Raw genomic sequence first — 18,940 nt, 5'->3', positions numbered from 1 at the left:
CTTCAACAGGCCTATCTGTAGTCCAAGACTGTTTAGCTTAGAAAAACCTTCAAAGAAGTTCATTGTCTTCAAGAAACCAATGTGACCTCCATGATACAAGAAGGCATTAAAGTAGTATTTTAGTGTGCCAACCATAGAAATAACTATACTTTAAATTTCTAATAGAAAAGGATCTATCTTTTATCAAGTCTGATCTCCTCATTTTTTACAAGAGAAATCACCCTGAGAAATTAAGCAATTTGTCCAAGTAGCATGAGCAACACTGGAATTTGCATGTTGATCTTTGAATTCCAAAACTACTCCTCTTTCCATTGAATTGCTTATTTGATGATCCTCACTGAGATTATTCCATATCCCATTTGTTATATTGCACTGGCTATTCTTCAACCTGAAATATTCTTCTTTTTCATCTCTGATTTACTTCAAAGTTCAGTTCAAATCTTATCTTCTTCTGGAAATCTTTTTTAGCTAGGGTACCATCTAATGATTCTATCTTCTCTGAATTATAATAACTAATATTTATATAGTGCTTACTCTATACTAGGCAAAATTACCTTCCAGCTGTTCAGTGTATGTACTAGTACCTTACATGCTGTCTTTCCCTTTTTACAATGTAAGCTCCTTGAGGCTAGGGACTGTTATTGTCTTTTTGTATCTTCACAATGTAGCATTGTATCTGGCATATAGTTAAGGTTTAATAGATACTTATTGACTTCATGACTTCATGTCCTTCCATTTGTGTGGCAATTTACATTTCAAAAACCCTGTAATATGGGCAAGGCAATTATCTCCATTTTACAAATAAGGTTCAGAGAGCTTATTTGTGCTTTACTAAGGTAAAGCCATGAAACCTATGAAGAAGTGAGAGGTTTCATAACAAAAATGGTAAAATTTTGAAAATAAATTTTTTATTTTTAGTGTAATCATTTTATTTATATTTAAATTCAACAAATATTTATTAAACACCTATTGTGAACAAGTGTAGAAATATCCTATATACATAAAACTGTAGCATATTTGACCTTTAAAATTTCAGCATCTTAAGAAAAAAAGTGAGAAGTCTCTAGGATAGCAAACAATAAAATCACATTATTCACTATAAATAGCAGATGTTACAAAAGATCCATTCATTTATCAAATTTTTCTATCCTTTTTCAAACATTAAAATTAGCAATAAACTGAGCAACATTAAAATTGTTGCAATACTTTTGGGAATGATCAATTGTAGGATATTCTTTAACTTTAAAGAGTACTGTGCATTCTTTCAAGCTTATTACTCTTTAAGCATAATTTGTATGAGTGAATACTTTAAAACAGCCCTGTAAATAGATACAAAATCTTATTATCCCACACAATTTTTTTCTCCCTGCCACACTTTTCTATGGAGGTAATATAGCAATAAAATAAATCAAATCATCAGTTTTTTTTTTTCTTTTCATGTAGTATATAAATTATTATTGGTTAGGAGAAGGCAGGCAAGCATTTTTTCTAAGATGTTAGGAAATATACATATAAATGTTACATTATTGCTGCTTCTTTAACTGAACATATTTCTAATGCAGTGACAATTTTAAATAGATTTTCAAGCCAGAAAGAAAAATTACTGATAGAGTAGATCTCAGATCCTGTGTTTTTAAAAGAACCTTTATTACTCAATATTTAGGGGAGAAAATTACCAGTGTTGATTTTACTGACTACACTTAGCCCAATCCCCTATTACTTTAAATCTTCATATAGTGCTTTATAAAATGCAATTTTGAGAAGAGATAGTACATGTCTAATTACTATCTACAATACATAACATTTTCTTTTTTTCACTCTTGTTTATTGTACCCCACAGAAAGTAAAGAGACTACTTGCTTCAATTCAGTGAATTACACTGAGAAAATTGTCCTCCCTAAAAAGGCCCTGAAGATTTGCTTAGTAAATGTTTCCAAGTCATAACATGCAAGAATACTAAGATCCTAATTTGTTAAATGTATAATGTTAACATCTTAATTCATTGCTGAGTGTAAATAACTTGCAAGAATCCCCTTGGACTATTTAGTAATAATTTAAGGTATTTTGTTGGATATATGTTTGGATATGTCCTTTCACAGGCAAAGAGAAATAGAAAGTTGCATTCATATTAAATAAATCAAAGTAGATAGCTAGTCGTGCTAATCTTGGCCCCTAAGCTCTCTTTTTTTTTGATTATAGAGTTTACGCCTAATTACAATGATACCTGCCTAAAGTTTACATTGCACTTCATATGTATGTGTGTATAAACATATATATATATATATATATATATATATATATATATATATATATATATATATATATATATATATATATATACATATATATATAATTTACTTATTTATAGATAATTCAGGTGTAGCTATTTGGAGTTGAATTAACATGTATAGGTAATTTGCAGCATTGTAAGTCATATTTCTCCCTCAATAGCTGGAAGAATGGGAAAGAGGAAAGGAACTACTTGGATTTAGGCAATTATTTTTCCTGTAGACAAGATCTGATCCTTCCTTTCAAAAACAAGTTTGGATGAAGAAAGAAAAAAAAATGTTTTGAGGAAACAGAGATAGTTTCAATACTTGATTTGGAAATCTTATTTCTCTCCTCAAAGGTTGGAGATCTGAAATCCCTTTAGGGATTTCAGGGGATTCTAGGGAATCTAAGGATTCTTCCTAGAGGAGGAGGAAAATGAGGAGGAGGAAGAAGAGGAGGAAGAGGAGGAAAAGGAGGAGGAGGAAGAAAAAGAGGAGGAGGAGGAAGAAAAAGAGGAGGAGGAGGAAGAGGAAGGTGAAGGAGAAGAGGAAGAATAAAGAGGAAGAGGAGGAGGAGAAGGAGGAGGAGCAGGAGAAGGAAATGATGATGATTATGGGATGATGATGATGGGATGATGATGATGATGATGATGATGATGATGATGATGATGATGATGAGTCTATTAAGTTGGATTTAAAGTTTTGAAAGTACTAAAACAATTCAATTTTTAATATTACTTGACAGAATAACCTGCACTCCATCAATATTTTTTCAATCTTCTGAAAGAATACTTAAATGTGAAACTTGAACTCAGTCAACATTTTTAGTTGCCCTGGTTTAATAAACATCTCTTTTTCCCTTGTTTCCTTTAGTTGTTAAACATCCTAATCAAATTGAATCTTCTGTGTTTATGGTTAAGGAGGTTTAGTTTTTCAAATTGCATTTCTATCTCCTTTTAGCCTCTAGGACAATAAGGCATTAATTCTTCCAAATGAACAATGGAACAGACCCTGTGAGTATGTATGATCTGCCTGCTGACGCAAGTCCTTCTTAACTCACTCCATTGATTAGATTTTTTAAAAAGTTTCTTTTGCTTATGTGAAGAAAATAACTATTTGGTCACATGATTTTCAGGTGCACAATGAATTTTTGAAAGTGTTATGTAGCTGATATCTTATTGTATCACACTTCATCATCAGATAACTCTACCTTCCAGAAGAAAATATTTTTTTTCAATGAATCTTCACTTTTGCTAGGATTAATTTTTTTTCATTTAAGAATTAGTGAATATAAAGGGTTTTTTTCTTCACATGGTATGGAGGGAGAATTTTAGTTAATTTTGGTTTCAAGTTCTTTAATATATTTATATACAAAACTTTTGAAGAAATTAAGCTGACCTCATTTTTATTGTCAAAGGCTCATCAATAATCCTTAGACTCCACAAGATAAGTCAATGGAATCTCTGAAATGCTCCCTCTGAAATAAATAAATGGCAAATTGCATATGGAAAGAAATGTAGTAGTAAATATTTTATCTATTTTCAAGTTTTAAAAATATATTTACTTAAACCAAAGAATAAAGAAAAACTTTTTTTAACCTTATGGATTTAAAAAAACATAAACAAAAACCTAAGCCAGAACATATATGAAAACTGTTTTTATGTAGCCCTCAGAGAGTATTTCAAAACTTCTTGAGTCCTTCAAATTTTGGATTCATTTATTACTTAGGATAGATAATTTTTGAAGTACAGAGAAGTTCAAATTAAAAATGCCATTTTTTGTTTACTTATCACAAATCTGCATCTGTATTTTATCCAAATGATGTACCTTTGCCAATAGACTCCAGGGTCTATTTTAGCTATAATTCCCCAGTCTGCACAATCTCCCATCCTCCAAAATACACACACACACACACACACACACACACACACACACACACACACATTTTCAATGTCCACTGTTTCAAGATTCAGTTTAAAAAGCAACTGATATGTCTTATATATTTTCATTTTAAATAAATCACCTAAATATAGGCATATATACTTCAATTTTATGATTTCATTTTTTTGTCATTAGATTTTTGAATGTGTTTTAGTACATATATAGGCCCATGAAAGTATTAAAGTGTGTCAGTTCATTTCATCTCATTAATCAGCTACTTTAAAATGTTTTCCTTGCAGTGCAAGAGAAAATAAAACTAATGTTCTTTTTTATTACTTCCAGAATTGAATTCATATTCCAGGATAGCTATATTTCATTTACACAAAATAACAAAAAATTTAGATCTGAGTTTAATTTTATATGAAATTGCTCTGCTAGATAAAAATGTTTGCATTTTCAATTTGCAATCTGAAGGGTGCTCCTTTTTCTTCATGTGAAACAGGTTATCTAAGTTCTCAGCTGTTTGGGCATTGGGCATACATTCACTTTTTTCCATGATATCTCCCAAGACTGACACCCCTTCCTACTTTCAAGGCATAATGACGTTTGCTATTTTTATACAGAAGAGCACTCTTTCTATTGGTTCTATTTGGAGCATCACGTGAGTTCAAGCAAATTTTAAGTATAACATTTTATAAGCCAAGAATTTTTCTAAGGTTATTGATATTTGATAAAGATACCCTCATTAATGTTGTGTTATATAAATATTTCCTGAAGTCTCTTTTAAATCTGATTGAGAAATGCAAGAAGATAAAGATAAGTAGATACATGTATATGTCTATCCATTTCTGTTTTATGATGTACTATAGATATTTGTGTTATGATTTATATTCAGCCATATGCCTATGTATATATATCACACATACAAATATGTATGCTCTACTAGTAAATTGTATAACTAAGGGGATGGATTGTTTGTTGTGCTCTATTTTGTTATGATTCTTTTTGGCAAGGAATGTAGCACAAAATGTTAGTTTACTGCCTATTACTTTTCTTCCCTACAAAATTGAAAATTTTTCAATCCCAAATTTAAATTATCTTGAGGTAGTTTCATTCATTGTCCTTTGCCAGTTTTGTGCCAACATATGTTTTAATTTTTTTAATGTGACTACATTTCAGAACTTTCTCCTTTGAAGGCCCAATAAAGTAAATGATCTAAAGCATCAGTGTAAATAAGGAATAAATTTTGGTTTTTAAAAGTTTATATTTGAATACATCAATGTATGTCATTATTCCTAATAAAAATTTTAATCTTAAAACTCAACTACCCATGAAAGTAGTTCTGAAAAAAGTTAAAACTCTACAAAGATGCTGCCTAATTCTAATAAAATAATCAACAAAACAATATGAGATTATTATCTGAAGGTGAAATAATTACCTAAAAAAGAAATTTTAAACAGAAATGAGGAATAATACCGAAATTATTTTTTAATTTTTAAAAAATAAAGATATACAGATATTCCATATGCAAAGCCCTGAAAATTATTAGTTTCAAAGATTGGATCCATTAAAGAGACAATTGCAATATTTAATTTAGATCATTTTAAGAAAACTACGAATCAAATTTCATCAGAAATACATTTTGGCAATGGGGTTAATCTCTTAGATAAAATTAGAGGGAGGTGTTAAACTTTCTTTTAAACCTGTCTGCAATGCTTTCCCTTGAGAGCTAAACAAACTTGAACACTTTAGAGTTTTAAACCAGAAGAGTTTTAATTTGGTCCAAGTCTGGAAAGTTTCCTTCCCTCAGCTTGATTTTTCTCTCTTTTACCATCATATTACTGACAGACCCTGTTTTGCATGAAATCCTGAAGTTCACCTGCTTTAGGACAAGGAGAAAGTTGAGATTCCATTTTGCAAGGACTGTATAAATTTCACATCTACAAAGTCAAATAGCCAATAAGATGGACAGAGGCTAAGGAAACTGATCACAAATGAGAATCAGGAGTGGGTCAGAAAGGCTAGAAGCCCCGAAATCATTTTCAGATCCTTCTGAGTCTCCCACATCCACAAAGCGCAACGAAAGCAAAAACCCAGAGAAATCACATAACCTAATCCACTACAGGCTTAATATGATTTGGGAACTGGAGGCTGGAGAAAATGAGGGACAGATACGATCTTAATTATCTGATTGTTTATTGGAAATATTATCAACCCAGAATATTTTCTAATATTTATTTCAGTCATTTCAGTCAGAAAAGCAAAAGACAGCGCGTTCGGAGCATCTGATCAACAGGGGAGGGGTCTTAAGTACTGTGGAGGAGGGAAGGGGGAGGGGAGGGAGGAAAAGGGAGGGAGAGAAGGAGAAATCCGCCACAAATTTTAGGTCTAAGTCCGCAAAGGTTAAATTTGCATCACAACGCGCCTTAGTAAGGATACTCTTACTTCGTCCGCTACGAGAACGTGCGCGCGCGCGCACACACACACACACACACACACACACACACACACACCCTCTCACCCTCTACTCTTCTTCTAAGAGGAAGGAAGAAACCAATGGAAATAGAGTCCCTTTTCTGGTCATCATTCCCGCAGGCTGCACACAGGGATTCTGGTTAGGCTATAAGGCACCTTTCATTCCGCAGCCTATCGCCAAGCGTGGCCCCTGTGGAAGGAAAAAGGCAGCTACCTGGGGGTCAGCTTCGGCGGAGGCAGCTGCCCAGCTGCACTGGAATCGGGCGTGGCGAAAGCGAGGAAGCGCTAAGACAGCCAGACAGAGGCAGCCGCAGCTCAAGTGGCAGAGGCAGCAAAAGCCGCGGTGGCAAGGGCAGCAACAGCAGCAGGAGCCACAGCAGGCGGCAGGCAGGCAGTCCCCTGGATGCTGAATGCGGGCAGTACTTTCCTATCTGAGCCGAGACGAAGGAAGACTAGAGCAGAAAACATTGGGAGTGGAGGGAGTTGGGGGAGTCGTAGTCGTGGTGGAGAAGGCAGGTTGACTCCTTCTCCCTTTTCACTCCTTCTCTCTATCCCATACATCGTTCTCGGTACTCATTCCCCATAGCACTCTCTCTCCACCCCCATTCCCATCACACACACACACACACACACACACACACACACACACACACACACACACACACACACGCCTTCTTTTTTCCCCCTTCCCTTCTCACCACTCCTAGAAGCTCCCGTTTGGAAATGGAGAGAAGCAACTCTCATCAGGACTCATCAGCATCCCACAGTCCTGAAGAGATGAACTAAGGGGGAGGCAGGAGGTGAAGAATGGGCGGGGGGGGGGGGGGGGAGAAGAGGAGGAAGATATGTGTGAGGGGAGGTGTATGTATGGGGCTGCAGGGGAGGACGGACTGATCTGAAAATTAATGAAGCCCAAACTGCAGACTACCGCGGGAGGATGCACCTTTCAGAGAGATGTTCTTCTCACTCTCACACGCACACATGCATGCATCTCATGCATACACGCACGCATGCACAACACATCCCCTGATGGATTCATCTTCCTGCAGCTAGTCTGTGTCCTTTCCTCATCAAGGGCAGGGAGAAAGAGGGTGTATGGATGTAGATCTCTGAATGAGTGTCCGTGCACAAACAAGCCTGTATTTCTAGGAGCTGAGTGTGCACCCGTGTGCAAAAGCGCTGGAGTGTCGAGGGCTGTTGTGCTTGCGTGTGTTGTGTGTGCGCGCCCGCGTATGAGACGACCGGAGCTGAGGGAATTGAAACAGGCAGAAAAATGAAGTACAACTATTGGTTTAGGAGAAAAAGAGTTTCCAACATTGCTTTTTCAGAACCGCAAATCTTCAGAAATGATCACGCAAAGCCGATGGAAGCAATTAAGACGCTTTTGATTTGTTTGCTTTTCTGTCATTCTTATTTACCTGGTATGTGTGTGTGTGTGTGTGTGTGTGTGTGTGTCTGTGTGTCTGTGTTATTAAATTTGTTACCTAATAGGGGGTTGTGGCGGCTGCATCACAGTAATGTATATTTATCCCGTCATACGGGGCTCGAACATGAAATCAGGATTGAATTTGGGGTTTTGCCGGTTGGTTAGTTTGGTTTTGCTTTGCTTAATCATTACTAGGTGGTTTGGGAGCTAGGGAAAGGAAGGAAAAGGAGGAGACGATTCCTCTCTATCTTCTACTCATTGTAGACCTGTGCAGTTCTTTGAGAAGTTTCTAACATCCTTGGAAGAAGTGTCAACTTCCAATGCATTATTTCTAGTTCTCTCCGCCCTTAAGTGGTAGATAGGAAGATTTGAAAGGAGTACAGTCATTTCCCCCGCCACTGAGTGTAAACAGCCTTTCCCTCAAAGAGGAAGTAGTGAAGATAAGGGAGAGGAAGGACTGGAGGTTGCAAGTTACTGCCCTTCCTTGCACTCACTTAGCCAACTCTCCTGGAAAAGGAGGCTGAGCGCTTCGCTGGAGTTATTTGTAAATAATAGTGACGGCACAGTACCTTGTTTATAAGGACAAGCACATTACTGAGAAGGTGAGGATAAGGGAGAATACTACTACTTTTTTCCCCTTTGCTTTTCCCACCCTACCAACCCTCACCCAGCACATATATCATTTATGTATATATAAATGTATATATGCATGTTTATATATATATATATACGTTTTTGAAACATGAACTTTAATTTCCCAGTGACCTCGTAAACACTTCATTGTTGTAGTTCTCACATAACAAATGAAGGTTGTGAATCAACAAAGTTCACGTTCCCAAACAGAATGACACTGGAAGCTCTTTGAAAGAGCTGCTCTCTAAATACTAGAAAGAAAAATAGATGACCTAAAATTAGTCCTTACTTCCTGAATGATGATAAACCCACCAGAATCCTTAGTAGTACAAAATCTCTTGTCCTACTTGGAGGTTTAGAGGGAATTTGTGTGAATACAGCCTACTCAGACACACCATAGCACATTCATATATCCGATCCTACAAAATATACAAGATATCACATAGGTATGGATTTTTTTTAAAGAACCACACTGTATAAATTTGAGGTTTTTATCGGGCAGAGCAGATTACTTAAAGCGTTCAATTTCTCAGCGATTCAATTTTATTAGGATTTACTATCATTTGTGCTCTACATCTCTGGGGAAATAATGCTTTGATTAATGTAATCCTGGGCTGGGATCCGCCACATGCCCCTTTCCCGAGAGAAGGGCCCTGTTTGACAAACAAAAACGGAGCAGTAACTATTGCAATCTGCACTCACCTTTAGGAAAGGGGAAGTGGGGAGGGGAGAGGGGGGAACACATTCATTTTCACAAAGCTCAAATGCAATATAGAGTAATGGTTTCCACACAGTGTGGATTCTCCTTTATATACAATACCTCTGGTTTGGTGGGGGGCAGTCAAAAGCTCACAGCCAGTTCAGTGGATACCATTCTGCTACCCACTGAGAAGGAAAGCCTCTCTGGGAATGTGTGCGTGCGCGCGTGCGTCCCTATGGGTTCTCAGGATTTCTACTTCTTTTGTTTCCCACCACAGGCCTTTGCTGCTGATGGATTGCACTAGTTCTTAGTGCAATCGCCTGGATCCTGGGGCCTGAGAAGCAGCAGCAGCCCCAGCCGCTGCAGCAGTAGCAGTCTTGGTATTGAGTAAGGGACTCAGAGCCCCCACCCCTCTGAAGCCAATGCACCTCCTTAAAAAGGGCCAACTACCAGCCAGACCCAGCGAAACAGCACACACAGGAAAACCAACAACGACACAAACTAAATAGGGGATCCGATTCAACTGCGTTTGTTTCAAGAAAATCATAACACCCAAGGACAGTAAAATGAGCTTTCCTTCTTTCTGCCCTGGGAAGAGCACGATGCTTCTTCATTCCACATCCCTTTCTTATCTCCTTTTCCCCTCCTCAAAGAAAAACTAGCTCAATTAGAAAAGGAATAAAGAAATAAAAATCACAGCTACGCGTATAACCAAGTATATTCTCTTCTTTTTATCCCACCTCTCTTAGTTCTTCCTCTCTTCCACTCACCCCCCCCCACTCTCCTTCTTCTAATAAAGCCTAAGATAGGAAGGTAGGGAAATCTTGAACTACTGTGATAGTTTAGTATTTGCATTACTTCTGTGAAACAAAGCAAGTCTCGGGTAGCTCTGTGCTTGAAGAGGAGATCCTATGACAAAGGAGCATCCTGGCTGCAAATTTGCTATCTTATTCAAAGTATGGTCTAATATATCCAGGGAAGGAGGGCTTTTCAGCCCTGAGGATGCGATTTACACCAGGTTTTTCAATATGATGCCACATCTTGCTCATGTTTACCCAGTGACCCTATTACAATGACTCAGCGTTCTCTTCTCCCCCCCCTCTCCCTCTCCCTCGATCTCTCTTTCCCTCCTTCTCTCCCTCCTTCTCTCTATTCTTCCCTCCTCTCCCTCCCTCCCTCTGTTCTTCCCTCCATCCCTCCTCCCTTGTGTCTCTGTCTCTCTGTCTGTCTCTGTCTCTCTATCTGTGTGTGTCTCTCTGTCTCTGTTTCTCTCTCTCTCTCTCTCTCTCTCTCTCTCTCTCTCTCTCTCTCTCTCTGTCTCTCTCTCTCTCACATACACACACACACACACGCACACACACACACACACACAAATCCTTTTAACCATCTCTCTAGCTCTCTCTCATTCCTTTCCCCTCCTTATCAATAATTCTCTTACCCTTTTCCCCTTTCTTCTTGTCTGAAAAAAAAAAAAATGTTAAGTACATTTCTCCCTGACACCACAGTCAAAAGTGTTATTAGATCTTTTGAAAGACAGGAAGGAAGCCAAGAGGGAAGGAAGGAAGGAAGGAAGGAAGGAAGGAAGGAAGGAAGGAAGGAAGGAAGGAAGGAAGGAAGGAAGGAAGGAAGGAAGGAACGAAGGAAGGAAGGAAGGAAGGAAGGAAGGAAGGAAGGAAGGAAGGAAGGAAGGAAGGAAGGAAGGAAGGAAGGAAGGAAGGAAGGAAGGAAGGAAAGAAGGAAGGAAGGAAGGAAGGAAAAGAAAGGAAAGGAAAGAAAGGAAGGAAAGGAAGGAAGGAAAGGAAGAGAGAGAGGTGAAACATGCATAGTGTTTCTGAACAAAATCAAATGTAGGGGGTTTTTTTTAATCTGCTGGAGTCTGGCAGTTGGGTCAGATTAGAAGGAAAGTGATATTTGAAACACTAAAATCACAAGTTTGGAAACTTCATTTAAAAAAAATCCAAATGACTCTTTCTTTTTGGAAACTGGCTGGTAAGCTAGCCCCCAGCAGTTAAATCTTCTTTTAAAATTCTTTCAGTATTCTAAGTGAAGTCTTAAAGCTTGTTGGTTTTATGATGTTAATCAAAGAGGCCCCAGACCAAGTCTCTTCCTTAGCACACCATTTGCACTGGTAGAGGCTTTCTGCAACCCCTGAGAATACCAGATTAGGGTGAAGAGTGTATCAAATGCCCTTATAAAGACCAAGACTCTTTTCCTTAGTCCTATAACACACCAAGATTTTTTTAAGAAGCTGAAAAGTTTATATTAAAGGCAACAATCAAAAAAATTATGTGGGTACCTGTAACTTTTCACTAAAGGAGTCATATCAGAGATTGGTTAAATTCCGGGGGAACTGGGTCCTTTAATCTTAGCTATTTAAATCCTTTTATCAGACAACTGGATGATGAAATTACATGCTGCAGATCTTTTGTAAAGAATGAAATTCTATAAAGCACCAAATATCAAAAAGTGTATTTGAAAATTTGTTAGAAAAGGGAAAAACAACATTTTACTCTGCCATGAAAACATCTCCCATGTTACACACTGTAAGGTGGAAAATGGGCAAAGATGGAAGGGGAGGGGAAATAGGAGAGGAAAGGACAGTTAAAATGGTAAGTCCTGCATTCACTATTAAAAAAAAAAAAATAGACAGCATGTGCGTGTTTGTGTGAAATGCCAAAAAGAGCAGCCTTAAACCTGACCTAATGCAATCTGCACCCAACTCCTCAGACAATAGACAAGTTCAAATGTCAAAAAATCTAATAATAAAAAACAGAACTGCCAAACTGCACGAACTGTTTTCTGGTGTACCACAATTACTCACTCCCTTATCCACTAAGAGACTGCCGGGCACCAACATAGAAGAGGAAAGACATTCTACACACAGCTTTTGTTGTTTTTATTAGGGAGGGTGAGGTAGGGGGAAGTTAAATTCTATTAGGATGAAGAGCTCAGGAAAAAACAAATAAACAAACAAACATCATAGCTAATCAAAGTTCAGTCAATGCTCCCCAGTTTTAAAAATGACCAATCCTGTAATTCTTTTTTGACAATGTCTTGTCTAAATTTCATTATGAATCAGAATCAGAATAATCAAATGCATTCCAATCAAAAGGCTCTATTAAAAGTTATGAATCTTAGTGAATGGGGGGGCAGGAATTAGCATCTCTCCCCTAATGTGCCTACATTTCATCAACACCATTACTCCTATACAATTGCGTTGTCATATGCACAAACCCAAAGAAAGTGTGATGATGATAATGATGATGATGACGACGACAACGACAACGACAACTACGGCAATGAGGGATAGAAGAAAGAAGGAAAAGGAGGATTAAAAAAAAAAAAAAAAACACTTTAATCTTCCAGGACAGTTTAATGTACAGTATTCATACATAAATTCCAGAACCTGAAATATCTTGTTAGATTAAAAGCAGTCCCAACATTGTTGAGACGGATAACATTATACTTTGGTGACAAGATCTCAAATCTTTGAATTTATATCTAAGCCTATATATTGCCTCCAAGATACTTGAGAACTTTCCTGAAAATCAGATAGTTCAGCTCTATCAATGAGGGTGTAAATCCTATAGGTTTCTCCATTTGAAAACTTGAAAAATATTGAACACAAGTATCCCCCCCATATAAACTTCCAGATTGACAAGAGTAAATTTTCACTAAAATGTTCCCGTTTTAAAAGCCTCCTCACTCCCCCTGCATAAAGCACCCAGTCTGGATGGTGAGTATGCTTAATGTTTTAATTTGTAAATGCTAATCAGGCAATTGCTGTTCACTGTTGCAATAGTGTCTCGGCACCTTATCATTCTCAAATGGAAGCAAATGAATAAATATCCACTTTGCATTGGAGGCAGGTACTACATTGGCTATGGTCTTTCCTCTCGTCCCCACTACCACCATCACCATCACACTATCATTTGGCAAAGATGATTTGCCAATCTCCAGTAATTAAAAACCCGTGGCTTTATCCAGTACGTTGCCTTTTAATTCATTCATGGCTAGATCGGTCCATCCCCAAATAATTGCAGTATTTCAAAGCAGTCTGCATAAAATATTCTCAATTTAACTTGTTGATTCTTGAGGAACTCTTATTTTCTGTTTATTTTTAACTTAAAAAAAAAACAAAGACAACCATAGAAAATTAAAGTTTTAAAAAGTGGTTTATATTTTTAAGTATACTTGGCAAAAGAAAATAGTGTTATATGTTTCAAAGAAATAACCAAATCACCCCAAAACATATATGTGGGTATCTGGACAGTGTATGAGTGTACATATACAAATACAGTATAAAATTAAAATAATAAACCAAATATCATAAACAAGTTATTGTGTAAAGAAACATATGCTTTAATTTTGTGCCACACCACAACTTTATGCCAAATACCTGTCTAAAAAAAAAAAAAAAGTTTTTTCATATATAAAAATATCCAATATTGCTTAAAATATATTTCAATATGTTAAATAGTGTATTCCTAGTAGCAGAATTCTGAGACAAGGCTACAAATAGTTCAATCCCCATTTCCCCAAAAGCTTTCATTTGAAATATTCACATAATCACAGAAAAAGCAGTTTTGGGGGCTCAAATTACAGTATAAAATACCTCAATTCTCTAGCTCATTTTATTGGTATAGAATAGATGACATCACCCTCCCGACATTAAACTTGGAAGTTTATGAAGGAAAAGGATTAAATGAAAATACTTTGTTAGTATTATTCACATCATTTCAAAATATCTTGCTTTGGTATGAGACTATATAGACCTTTAATGGACCTAGTCTTAGATCCACGATTTAAAAAGTTAACAAAAACTTTTTTCCTGCTTTAGTTCTAGTTAATCTGGATTTCAACTGAAAAGAATGAGTTATCTTTTCTCATCCTTCCAGAGACAGATTATGGTTCTGCACTTAATGTGTCTCCATGCTAAAAGGGATCCATGACACATTTACAGGTGTGTTCAACTATTGACCCATGGAAGGAGGCTTCTTACTTAGACATATATGACTTCTTTTCCCCAATCTTGCTCTACATATCTCCATAGAGGAGGGAAGGTGAATGTTGCAGAGAAATTAACTATTTTCTCAGAACAGGTTTAGATTTCTCTTTCAGCATTTAGAAAGCTCTTATTACTCTGTTACAAGAGTCCCACAAAAAAAAGTAGTTTTCATTTCAACTCCAAAAGCCATGGAAGGGCACATCTTGTGTCCCTTTTTAAAGTTTTCCCCAAATCTGTTACATAGGGCAATGTGATACATAAGCCCTGCATACCCAATCAAAAGCAAGAAGGCCAATATTTTATAATTCCATTTCAATAAAAAAGTTGTTCAAGGAAAAGATAATTGGTTTTAAATAAAAAAATTTAGATTTTATCATAAAACATTGCTGGTACCAAGTTTTAGAACAGAATTAGATATTAAATGCAATAAAATATACTTTTTTTTCCCTTTGGGCTCTATCTCTAGCCCGTGCTTCCTGAGTTTTCCATCTAATAAAAAGCCCAAGCAATTCATCAGATTATTTATGAAGTAAATTTCTTATGGAGTCCCTGGGCTACACCTTGCTACAGATTTTAGTTTCAAAAATCTGTAGCTAGGAGCATAGCTTTTAAATAATAGCTTAAAGAGTTCGACCCAACTATTATTGTCTTCAAAGCTAAACCCTGTGTCTTTGGCTCTAGACAGACTAGACAAAAATCCATCTCATTAAGAAAATGAAATGATTAGCTTTAAAATTATATTTCTTTCAGGTCCACTTCACAAATATGGTTTGGGGCTATCTTGCTTCTAGTATAAATATAAACATAGTGCAATGTATACAATTCACAATGTGAATATGTATAAAAGTAGCATTTAGTCTTTCCTCTGGCAAGTTTAGAGGAGCAGACTTGCTGTTGAACTCGTTGCATTTTTCTCAGCTCTGCCTTAGACGAGTCAGTGCTCCCCCTGCTGGTCAGAAGTGCTACCTCTAAACACTTCAAAAGTTTATTTTGTTCAGTAAGCCGTGTCATATAAAATTAACGACAACCAATAAAATTAGCTTATATGTTTCAACTGTAAAAGTCCAAAACAAAATAAAGCTAGTTTTAGTGGAGCTAGAAAGCTCTGGCTTGGCTTCTTCTCTTTGGCTGAACTAGGGTCCTTTTATCTAAAGCCCAGTGCACAAACATATAGCTTAATGTGACTAGTGTTCTTCCTTTTATTTCTTTCTCTATGGCAACCAATATGTTCTGCTCAGAAATGTTCCCCATCAAGGAAACAAATGATCTTCAGGGAGCAGCTCTATACGGCATCTGTTCCAATGGAGCACACAGAGTTAACCCCAGTCAAAAAAGACGCTGCCGAGCACGTCCACAAGAAAGTGGGAAAACAGCGATTCTTCTCTCCTAAAACTGAACCTACTAACCCTCTATTTTTACAAGCCATTTCATTGATTTGGATATTGACTGTTTCCGAAAAAGTGACTAATTCTATTAAAATGCAATGTTTTGTGTTCCAGAGGGCAATGAAATATCATTCCATCCACTCTTCCAACTTGTCTCCATTCCCATTCCTTTGAAAACATATAAACACACTGATCCGACAAAACCTAAAAATTACCTTAACTCAGACCAAAGATTCATGTAGCATATTTGGCCTATTCATTTCCTTGCATCTTATTTATGTAATTAACTTCACTCCATAAGAGTTTTAAGCCATCAGCCTGAACCTCTCAATTAAAAAGAAGTGGGATGTGGGGGAGAAAGAGAATGAGAGAGAGAAAGGAGAGGCTGTCAAAAATGAAAAACAAAGTAAAATCTGGTTTGTAATTCTGAAGCTCCAATCTCCTCTGAGAATAAAATGAAAGGATGTCCTGATTATTTTTGATGGATTATACTTTCTGATGGACTTTCGCTAGAGTTCTAGGTGTTATGCTTAACTGTCTAATTCCTTAGATACAGTATTAACCCATGTGTGCACTATAATACTCTCCTCCTCTTCCTCTTCTCTGCACCCTCCCCCTAGCCCTTTCTCTCATGTTATCCCCTCCCCCCCACCCTGCTCCCCCTCCAAGACTTAAGCAGCCTCATTTCACTCCCCTAGCCCTCAGCAGGAGTCTAGCCCTCCCCCTCCTACTTTTTAGCCTGGTTACACTATTGTAGTTTACCACCCCAATGCTGGCTAAAGCTGTGATATCTACACACACACACACACACACACACACACACACACACACACACACACACACTCACACACAAATTCTCAAAAGAAGATTTTTTTCTGAAGAAACATTTGAAATTTTAAAAAAAAATGTATAATTTCACACACATTTTAAAATTTCTATTATTTTTCTCAGGCCTTTTTTTTTAAAGCCACAACAATACATAGTGACCAGAGAAGTAAAGTCTGTCACAAACTTTCTAACAGAAAAGGGCCCTTTGAGCTTTGAAATGAATCCATTTTTTCTATTAAATATTTCATTCATTAAGATTGTTTCCCACATACATACACACATAGGACTAGGCCCTTCCAAATAACTGCCAAAGCAGTTATCTCCTAAGCAATGAAAATTATTTCTGAACACTAGTAAAGAAAATAAATTAATTAAAACAGAAGAAAATTAAAAAAAAAAAAAAACCACTTACCTAGCAAACTTCCAGGTTAGAATTTTTAAGTAGCTTTATTTTAGGTTTTAATAAGGTGACAGGGGAAAAGAGCATGTTCTGAACTCCAACGAAACCATCCTTCCTAAGACTTTCCTTTACACTGACTTCACTAAGCCTAGCTCTCCACTAGTCTATTATTTTCACCAAAATATATGAAAATTTATGCAAATGAAAATCAGCACTAACTGTTCTCCCCTTGTTATATACTTTGGATTTTTTTCCAGACAAAACAATCACACTCCTCAAAGGGAGGGGGTGGGTGGGGTGGGGGTAGGGTGTATGTGGGGGGGGAGAGTTAGAAAATAAGTAAAAAGAAAGGGATATGAAGGGAAAATTCTAACTTAGTATATTTCTGTTATCTAAGAGCACAGCATTTTTAGGGTCACCCCCTATATATTCACCCTCCTTTATAGAAAAGAGAAAAAAAAAAGAAAAAAGTAGATCTGTTTGCCGAGGCACTATCACGTTTCATCAGGCCACCTGAGACGGCTTTTGAAAGCGTGTACTGTGAAATTCATAGCAGTAATTTAGACAAAATCCTCACTGTATATTAATGAAAGGCGGCCCCATGGCACCGTTCCTATCCTCCCCATTCAGTGTAAACAAAACCACGAGACTCACTCGGTTTTTGAGCCTGATCCAAGCAAAATCGGCTGGAAAGGAAAACATGGGGTTCTGGCAGTGACTTATTCAAACGTCTGCACCTGGAGATCTCAGATTTATTCAATGAAATCTGTGTTAGATCTTTCATATAGACATACATACATACATACACATATAAAAGAAACCTTTGGGGGACGCAAGGGAACAAAAAAAATCGTTATGTTTAGGGTTTGAGTTACCATTACCCTTCAGATCTGTATACTTCACATTAATGGTTTAGCTAAACCTACCTAAGATGGTCTCATTCACCGATTGTGCTGGAGCAGGATGAAATTCTACCCAACTATAGTTAATCTTCAAATCATGCATATGCTGGTGCACACTTGGTGTTGGGATATAGCTTATGCTGTAAACTGAGTTCACCTAACTATATTCTGCAATGAAATTATTAATCGGAAGAAGGGCACTCTGGTTCACATTTTAATGAAAATACACATGTGGATTTCCACCTACCTCCATGCAGCACATGCACGCATTGTTCATATTTGCCTGCAAAGGAGCAGATAGGTCTTGACGAATACATAGTACATATTAATATGCTTATATTCTGTATCTACGCACACTGTATGCAAGTACATAACATTATGTTATGTACACAACTGTATGCAAGTAACATAAATCTATGTTGTGCTGGATGTATAGGATGTATGCCATATATTCAATCATTAGCAAAGATGTATTCAGTGAATATCCGAATTGTGTTATTTCTTTGGAAATCCCCGAGGAGTGTTCAATTTGCCCTTGTTTTGGTTGCCACTTTCTCTTTTTTCTTGGTTCGCTGAGGTTGCCTCTGTGCAGCGTTTCCGCTTGGTCGCATCTCACCCTCTCCTCTCCTCTTCTCCCTCCTCCTCCATGCACTCCCCCTCCCGTTCCCCTTAACTCTTTCAGCCAGACTAAGAAATAATAAAACATTAGATCCGACCATCATTCATATCTACATATACACACCCCCTCCAATTCCAATCATACGTAACATGGCGGGGGGGGGGGGAGTTTGGAATATTACTACTACTGCTAAAAATGATAACCCTAATAAAAATGTACCGGGCCACAAAGTGGAGATCAGGGCAATTGATTCCTGCTTTTTTGGCTCCATTCCTGTAGAATCAAGAATTTCTAAAGGCCATTCGTGTTTGATGTACTTACTACCACTACCTGGGGGAAAGCTGGGCTGATTTGGTTTTCAAATAAAGTATATGGCTTACACAGAAACCCTCAAAGTTGCAGGAGTAGAATAA

At 37.1% G+C, this 18,940-nt stretch overlaps 2 long non-coding RNA genes across 3 annotated transcripts in view; one reads left to right on the top strand and one right to left on the bottom strand.

Moving 5' to 3' along the window:
* The window catches only part of LOC141560909 (uncharacterized), a 57,078-nt gene extending 39,843 nt beyond the window's left edge, over window positions 1-17,235 (bottom strand). Inside the window, exon 1 of one of the 2 annotated variants that reach the window (XR_012487882.1) lies at window positions 17,019-17,235. This is a non-coding gene — a long non-coding RNA (uncharacterized LOC141560909). The remainder of the gene's footprint in view (window positions 1-17,018) is intronic. The other variant, XR_012487883.1, reaches the window with a different exon arrangement.
* LOC141560910 (uncharacterized) lies at window positions 7,471-10,083 on the top strand. The gene is made up of 2 exons (XR_012487884.1): window positions 7,471-8,654; window positions 9,663-10,083. It is a non-coding gene; the product is annotated as an uncharacterized LOC141560910 (long non-coding RNA).
* Window positions 17,236-18,940: the final 1,705 nt, after the last annotated feature.

Source organism: Sminthopsis crassicaudata, chromosome 3, assembly GCF_048593235.1.
Source record: "Sminthopsis crassicaudata isolate SCR6 chromosome 3, ASM4859323v1, whole genome shotgun sequence".
NCBI lineage: Eukaryota > Metazoa > Chordata > Mammalia > Dasyuromorphia > Dasyuridae > Sminthopsis > Sminthopsis crassicaudata.
The sequence above is the reverse complement of the archived record's forward strand: the minus strand, read 5'-3'. Positions and strand labels throughout refer to the sequence as shown.